Raw genomic sequence first — 8,920 nt, 5'->3', positions numbered from 1 at the left:
AAAAATCTATTTCATATGGAATCAGGGCTGGTCTAGGACTGGGCTTTAAAAAAAAATAATAATAACTGTATATCCATTTAATTGATACCAGGTATGGACTCGGATTTGGATTCAGATATCAACTCCATACTGGCTCCCAATACTGCTGCCCCTAGGTCAGGTTGTTACGTCCCTGCTCAATGACTCTATGTGATTGCTAGGGACCCAAACAGACCAGATCGGGTATGCCAATTTAATGATATTTGGATGTTATGGCCCGATCCATTTGCTTCCCTTCTGATTACTGAATAGAGCATACGGAACTACGGATATTCTGTTGAACCAAGATCCAGACTAACCTGGAACTTGACAGGTCCGATCCATGACAGAACGAGTGCGATCGCTTATTTTCCAAAAAAAAAAAAAAGATATGAGGAATCGCGGAGGACGTGGGCCGTTGGATCTGGACGAGGTCTGTTCGCGGAAGATTCGGCGCTGCAGAAGAGGCCTCCCCGCTCTATAAATAGACGACCGATGGCAGGTTTATTTCAATCGCGCGCTCCTCGCTCCTTCTTAGGGTTTGGCTCATCTCATCCTTCTCTGAAAGAAAGAAAGAACAAAGGTTTTGGAGGGACAAATGAGTCACCGATCATCTTCAACTCCAAATTCAAACAATCTATTGCAACAATTCTTAAACACGAAAACAATTTGATCAGCGAATCGCAGAACTTCACATTGTAGAGAAGGGGGAAAACCCTCAAGGAGGACCGGAAAATCGAAAGGAGATAAGAATCCGTCGAATTGAAGGAGGGAAGAAGAAGGAGCAGCCATGGATACGAGGTTTCCGTACTCGCCGGCGGAGGTCTTAAAGGTGAGGACCGTCCGGTGCAGCATCCTCAGCCCGGACGAGATCAGGCAGATGTCGGTCATCCAGATCGAGTTCAGCGAGACAATGGACCGTGGCAAGCCCAAGTCCGGCGGCCTCAGCGACCCCCGCCTCGGCACCATCGACCGCAAGGTGAAGTGTGAGACGTGCGCGGCGAACATGCCCGGGGCACTTCGGTCACCTGGAGTTCGCGAAGCCGATGTTTCATATAGGGTTCATGAAGACGGTGCTCGCCATCCTGCGCTGCGTCTGCTTCAATTGCTCCCACATCCTCTCCGACAAGGTAGATAGCTCGTGCATACCTTCCTTGTAATCCGTTTCTTTTCGCTTCAAAGTATCTCGCTTCGATCGGTTTCTCTTTCTTCGAAACGTGGTGCCCCGATTGGGCAAAATGATGATCGTATTTCCCGGGCTTTTGTACCCCGCATTTCTTGAAGGCTTTCAGGGTATAGGTGCCAACGGAGATGCCAGTTCTTGGCTTCTCTGTTTCAGTTAAGACTTGAAAATATAGGGCGAAACAAGCATCTTTCCTAGGTTTATGTACTATGAACAAGAAATGGAACAAAACACAAAGAGAGAGGGTTGGAATTTGCTTATCATAAGGCTGCGTTTTCTTCAGATTTTGGTTATGGGTAAGAGATGGAGTAAATAGCTTACCTCTCTATAGATGTGAAGCTCAAGCGACACATTGGAATTCATAAACAAATGTGTCTCTGTTCCAACCGCCCCCCCCCCCCCCCCCCTGCGGAACAAGAGGATACATGGCTGTTGGCATGGTGGTTTGGTTGGCTAGAGAGAGATGAAAGAACCTTTCATGACAACTATTTGTGCGTCTCTGTCATTAATGGAAGGATTCAAACTGTGACATCGGAGTGTGTGCGGGGAAAAATAATCTGGGATGAAGATGAACTTCTCTTGCGTTGTGACATGTAATATAGGGAGCAGTCACATTCCTCAATATTCTGTTAAGCTGTTCACTGTGGTTACTCGTCTCATATTCTGAAGGATGACAAACATAACCTTTTGATGACGATTTTATTATCCATTTCGGAATATAGTTAGAAACTTATGGTTAAAACACTAATAATAACGATGAATTGGTCATCAGGTTGCAATTTACAAGTATTAGAGATGCATGCACATTTTCAAAGATTGAGAGGCTCTTTCGAGCACATCTTTTCTATGAAAAAACATCAATTCATGAGGCATCACAGTTTATGATTGCATATACTTCTATTATCCTGGAACAAAGTCTATCGAGGGTGTAAATATTTTCAAACTGATGAATTTAATTGTGTCCAGTAATCGACAATGGCCCATCTACACAGAAGAGGTTATTCCCTGTTTATTGGCCTTTTTTGCCATTTTTTCTATCATTTCTTTGATTATGGTCATCTTCTTCTTTAATCCCTTTTAGTTGACTTCCTCCTATTCCCTCTTGCAACCATGTCTCTCTCTCTCTCTCTCTCTCTCGATATATATATATATATATATATATCTTCATGTTTTTCTCAGAAGATTTTTAAAAATGTGGTTTTTATGAGTAAAAAACTTTGGAAAATTTTGAAAATTTATGAACAAGAAAAATAAATTAAGAAAAACCACAAATGTTGAGGATCCAAGTTTAAATAATAACTATCAATTTAACATCTAACAACTAAAACAAGTTACCATATGCTAAGAGAGTAAAATGACTGTTATTTTCTGAAGACCTATTTTTGCATGGTTTTATCTCTCTGTCACTAGCGCCTCTTTGCTTGCCTCATTCATGCTATACATAAAAGTAGAATATATGGTGCATTTTTCTTTTTTTGTCTTTGTGTGTCAGAGTGTTGTGTCTGTGCTCGTGTGATTAGGAAATTCAGAGGCTTGTGCTCTATGTCACAAAGACATGTGGACATGAGGATGCGTGATGCGGGTTCTACTCGCAAGTTAGTTTTTTTTTTTGGAAAATAGGTCCCTAGGACATAAATTTTTTTGTTTTTTTAATCAATAAAAAACTAATTTGTTGTTATTTTAATGTTAAAAATGCATTTTTATTGAAATACTAATTTAATACATTAAAAAATAATAATATAATATCAAAATATTCTCCATACATCAGTGTCTGTGTCCACGTGTCAGAGTGTGTCCGCTTGTGTCACGAAGGACATGCCACCAAAATGGCGACATGCCACTAAAATGGCGTGTCCTTATGACATAGCTTGTGCTTCCATCTAGTTGTATGTTGGTCCTTACAGGTTCTCATTTTTTATGTTTTTGTCTGAATAAATTTTCTTCTTGATGTGTCAATTTAGGAGGACCGCCAATTCAAGCAAGCCTTGAAAATCAGAAATCCAAAATCTCGATTGAAGAAAGTTTTGGATTGTTGTAAAAACAAACAAAAATGTGAAGGTGGTGATGACATTGATGAGGATCAAGGTCAGGATTCAGAAGACGTGTAAAAAAGAAAAGACGCGGTGGATGTGGTGCTGTGCAACCAAAGATAACAATTGAAGGTATGAAGATGGGTGCCCATGACAAGGTTCCCAGAAAGAAATCTGATGAACTGGACCAAATGCTGCCAGAACCAGTTGAAAGAAAGCAGCAGCTTTCTGCTGAAAGGGTACTCCTTGTTCATATTATTGGATTTTATGTTTTTTGTGTACCTTCTGTTACCATAATGGTTATTGTTTGATGGAACCAAGGTTTTTCTTTCTTTCTTACCCATTATCTTCCAATTTCTCCAGGTTCTGAATGTTCTAAAGCGCATAAACGAAGAAGATTGTATGCTTCTGGGTTTGAACCCTAAGTACTCTCGCCCTGATTGGATGATTTTGCAAGTCCTTCCTATTCCTCCTCCCGTGAGGCCTTCTGTGATGATGGATACTTCTTCCCGGAGTGAGGCAAGTGGCATGTTATTGGGGACATATTATTGGCATAACATTTGGCACTTCACTGGTTGGTAAAATTTCTGTTTAGGAACATTCTACAGATTCTAACTATGACTGAATTTGTTTTCCTTCTGAGATATTTCATTGACTGATTCTACTCCATGGAAGTCTGTATTCTCTGATTTTCGCTGAAAACCTCTTTTATCTATGTGTCCTGTAGGATCATTTGATTCATCAATTGATGATGATCATTAGATATGATGAGAGTCTCAGGAAGCAGGAGAGAAATGAAGCTCCTGCACATATCATCTCAGTGTCTGCTCAGTTGTTGCAGTTTCACATTGCCATATATTTTGACAATGAGCTATCTGGTCAACCATGGGTATGTACTATGTACAATGTGCATAGTACATAGCCTTGGTTCTATTGTCTGATTTCATTGTCATTCTATTCCATGGAAGCTTCTATTCTTTGATTTTCGATGAGAACCTCTTTTATCTATCTGTCCTGTAGGATGATTTGACTCATCAATTGGTGATGATCATTAGACATAATGAGAATCTCAGGAAGCAGGAGAGAAATGGAGCTCCTGCACATATCATCTCAGAGTTTGCTCAGTTGTTGCAGTTTCACATTGCCACATATTTTGACAATGAGATACCTGGTCAACCAAGGGTATGTATCATGTACAATGTGCACTGTCAATTTTGATTAATTAACTAATTGTGAAGTTTCTAATTGCCTTCTTTGTAATTCAGACTATGCAGAGATCAGAGAGGCCTATTAAATCTATTTGTAGCAGACTTAAGGCCAAGGAAGGTCGGATTAGAGGAAACTTGATGGGAAAACTTGTAGATTTTTCTGCACCTACTATCATTACTTCTGATCCAACAATTAATATTGATGAACTTAGGGTGCCATGGAGTATCGCCTTTAATTTGACATACCCTGAAACTGTGACTCCATACAACATTGAAAGGTATGTTAATATGTATTTGAAGTTTGTTCGGATGCTTATTATATTCATAAATTGGTAACCCATATTTGCCTTGACTGCTAGGTTGAAAGAACTCGTTGAGTATGGGCCTCATCCACCGCCAGGAAAAACTGGGCAAAGTACATCATTAGGGAAGATGGGCAGCGGGTTGATCTGCGGTACTTGAGAAAGAGTAGTGATCACCTTCTGGAACTGGGATACAAGGTGCAGTTTATCTCAGTGTAGGTGCTACGCCAAATGGGCCTTGGTTCTTATTTTGGTGTAGCTCATAAATTGCACATTCTTTTTCTCAGGTGGAGAGACAATGGATGGAGACTTTGTCTTTTTCAATCGGCAACCTAGTCTGCACAAAATGTCTATTATGGGTCATAGGATGAAAATCATGCCATACTCTACTTTTCGTCTAAATTTATCAGTGACATCCCTGTATAATGCTGATTTTGATGGGGATGAAATGAACATGCATGTACCTCAGTCGTTTGAAACAAGAGCAGAAGTCTTGGAGTTGATGATGGTGCCGAAATGTATTGTTTCACCACAGTCCAATCAGCCAGTAATGGGTATTGTTCAGGATACACTTCTTGGATGTAGGAAGATAACAAAACGTGATACATTTATAGAGAAGGAGTCCTTGGTATAATAGAATCTTTTATGTTTGTCGGTTTCTAAGTAATTGTTTTACATGTCTTAATATTGAGCTTTTGAAAATTTTGTCAGGATGTTTTCATGAACATTTTGATGTGGTGGGAAGATTTTGATGGAAAGATTCCTGCTTCTGCCATTTTGAAGCGTAGACCTCTGTGGACAGGCAAACAAGTGTTTAATCATATCATTCCAAAGCAGATAAATCTCATTAGGTAGTCAGCATGGCATTCAGAATCAGAAACAGGATTTATTACTCCTGGAGATACTTGTGTTCGAATAGAGAGGGGAGAGCTTCTCTCAGGCACCCTCTGCAAAAAGACCCTTGGAACATCCTCTTGAAAGTCTCATTCATGTTATCTGGTACGAATGCCTATTCCATTTGACAGACATTACGTGGATGTTGTCAATAGCTAATATGATATGATTGGTAAATGAATTTGAATGCAGGGAAGAGGTTGGCCCAGATGCTGCACGCAAGTGTTTGTGGCATACTCAATGACTTGTTAATTATTTTCTTCTGCAGAATGGTTTTAGCATTGGTATTGGGGACACCATTGCAGATGCTGCTACCATGGAAAAGATTAAAGAGACGATCTCTAAAGCAAAAAATGAGGTGAAGGAACTTATTAAGACTGCACAGGAGAAACAGTTATAAGCAGAACCTGGACGAACTATGATGGAGTAATTTGAGAATAGAGTATCAGGTCCTTATGCAGTGGCTCTTTTCATATGATCCTTTTTTTTCCCTTGAAGATGTTTCATATTTTCTGAGCTGCACCGTCCTTACATTTTTTTTCCTTTACAAGTGTTGAATAAAGCTTGTGATGATGCCGGTAGTAGTGCTCAGAGGAGCTTATCTGAAAGCAATAACCAGAAAGCTATGGTTTCTGCAGCGTCTAAAGGAAGTATCATTAATATTTCACAGACGACTGCTTGTGTGAGACAACAAAATGTTGAGGGAAAGTGAATTCCTTTTGGGTTCATTGACCGGACGTTGCTGCAATTTACTAAAGATGATTATGGGCCTGAAAGTCGGGGTTTTGTGGAAAACTCATATCTTCGTGGATTGACTCTGCAGGAATTCTTTTTCCATGCTATGGGTGGTAGAGAAGGGTTGAGTGATACTGCAGTGAAAACTTCAGAGACTGGGTACGTACAGAGATGTCTTGTTGAAGCTATGGAGGACATCATGGTCAAATATGATGGTACAGTGAGGAACTCATTAGGAGATGTAATTCAATTTCTTTATGGGGAGGATGGTATGGATGCTGTTTGGATTGAATCACAGAAGCTAGATTCCTTAAAAATGAAAAAAAAACAGAGTTTGATAAGGTCGTCAGGTATGAGTTTGATGATGAAAATTGGGATCCAAACTGTATGCAACCAGATTTTGTGGAGGATCTGAAAACCATTCGAGAGTTCCAGAACGTGTTTCACGCAAAAGTTCAGAAGCTTGAAGTAGACAGGCACCAGCTTGCCGCAGAGATTGCTACCACTGGGAACAATTCATGGCCAATGCCAGTGAATCTCAAGAGACTTATTTGGAATGCACAAAAGACATTTAAGGTTGACCTAAGGGGGCCATCTGATATGCACCCTATGGAGATAGTGGAAGCTGTTGATAAACTCCAGGAAAGGCTGAAAGTTGTCCCTGATGAAGATTTAATGATTATGGAAGCTCAGAAAAATGCCACACTTTTTTTTAATTTACTTGTATGGAGCACATTTTCAAGCAAGCGCGTGTTGAAAGAATATAGGCTCACACGTGAAGCATTTGACTGGGTGATCGGTGAGATTGAATCCCGCTTTCTACAATCACTTGTTGAACCTGACGAGATGATTGGCTGTGTAGCAGCACAATCTGTAGGTGAACCAGCAACTCAGATGACGCTGAATACCTTCCATTATGCTGGTGTGAGTGCAAAAAATGTCACCCTTGGTGTTCCCCGTGTGAGAGAAATCATAAATGTTGCTAAGAAAATCAAAACTCCATCACTGTCTGTCTACCTCAAACCTGAAGTCAGCAAAACAAAGGAGAAGGCCAAAAACGTCCAGTGTGCTTTAGATTACACTACTCTGCGTAGTGTGACTCAGGTGACAGAAGTTTGGTATGATCCGGATCCTATGACCACAATTATTGATGCGGATATTGATTTTGTTAGGTCATATTATGAAATGCCAGATTGAGGTGATTGAAGTTCTTGGAATTGAAGCTGTGAGACGATCTCTTCTGGATGAACTGAGAGTTGTTATTTCGTTTGATGGATCATACGTGAATTATAGACACCACGGGACCATTGATGAGGTGTTCATTTGAGGAAACTGTGGACATTCTTTTGGATGCTGCAGTGTATGTTAAGTCAGACCATCTGAGGGGTGTTACAGAAAATATTAGGCTTGGTCAGTTTGCCCCCATTGGCACGGGAGATTGTGCTCTATATCTGAATGATCAAATGCTCCAGCAAGCTATTGAACTTCAGCTTCCTAGTTATATGGAAGGCATGGACTTCGGCATGACTCCTTCCCGATCACCCATCACAGGAACACCATTCCATGAAGGCATGATGTCGCCGAGCTACTTGTTTAGCCCAAACATCCGCTCGTCACCAATTACGGATTCACAGTTTTCTCCATATGTTGGTGGAATGGCTTTTTCACCCACTTCATCACCGGGATACAGTCTGTCCTCACCTGGATATAGCCCAACCTGTCACCTGGATATAGCCCAACCTCCCCTGGCTACAGTCAAACCCCTCCCCCCCGGGGCTTCTCCTCCATACAGTCCCAGCTCTTCAGGTTATAGTCACACCAATCCATCTTACTCTCCTACATTTCTTGGTTACCCTAACGACCCCAACTCATACTCAAGAAAAATTGCAGATTTTTTTTTTAAATCATTGCAAAAATCTTCTAAGATATCAGAGCTTTTATAGTTTCAACACAATTAGGAAACTCGAAGAACCATAAGGATCTTACACCCATCTTTCAAAACATAGCAAACCAACTTTATTAATTAAGAAAATATAGAGTTTTGGGACAATTGCAAAATATCAGAATGCATAAAAAATTAAATGAAAAGAAAGTTACACTGTCTAAAGAATTTGTCAAGCAGTCATGTGATTTCTTTGTAACTCCTTTCATGAGCAAATCGCCTCACTGAGCCTCTAAGGCTGCGAAAAATATAAAAGTAGAGGTGTTACAAATTCAAGAAATTTTATGTATTGATTTTTTTAATAAAATAAATAAGTATAAAAAATACAGATAAGAGTTATGCAATAATTTAGAGGGATAACAATAAAATATTTTTTATAATTTTATTTAAGCAGTAAAAATATTTATCATGCAACATGATGCAATATCATAATATCAATCATGCATCATAAGTAATGAAACAAGTAAATATACATGATCTAATGCATAACAGAAAATTGCATGTTGTTAGTGCACATGCATGAATAAATTATTATCTTTATCAAGTTTATTTATTATATGCATATTTCTATCAGGATGTATACATTTAAGTTTCGCTTTTTATTATCG

The 8,920-nt window shown here is 39.7% G+C and overlaps 1 pseudogene across 1 annotated transcript; it reads left to right on the top strand.

The window, feature by feature from the left end:
- The first annotated feature begins 608 nt into the window (after nt 1-608).
- On the top strand, nt 609-8,542 carry LOC149818003 (DNA-directed RNA polymerase II subunit RPB1-like; annotated as a pseudogene). The gene is made up of 10 exons (XR_016427331.1): nt 609-1,148; nt 3,163-3,470; nt 3,595-3,750; nt 4,252-4,413; nt 4,497-4,717; nt 4,799-4,954; nt 5,037-5,369; nt 5,453-5,740; nt 5,828-6,084; nt 6,187-8,542. The product of XR_016427331.1 is annotated as a DNA-directed RNA polymerase II subunit RPB1-like (transcript).
- Nucleotides 8,543-8,920: the final 378 nt, after the last annotated feature.

This window comes from Nuphar pumila, chromosome 13 (genome assembly GCF_984573655.1).
Source record: "Nuphar pumila chromosome 13, dmNupPumi1.hap1.1, whole genome shotgun sequence".
In the NCBI taxonomy this organism is placed as follows: domain Eukaryota; kingdom Viridiplantae; phylum Streptophyta; class Magnoliopsida; order Nymphaeales; family Nymphaeaceae; genus Nuphar; species Nuphar pumila.
Note: the sequence above shows the minus strand (reverse complement) of the source record. Positions and strands in the feature narration are given on the sequence as shown.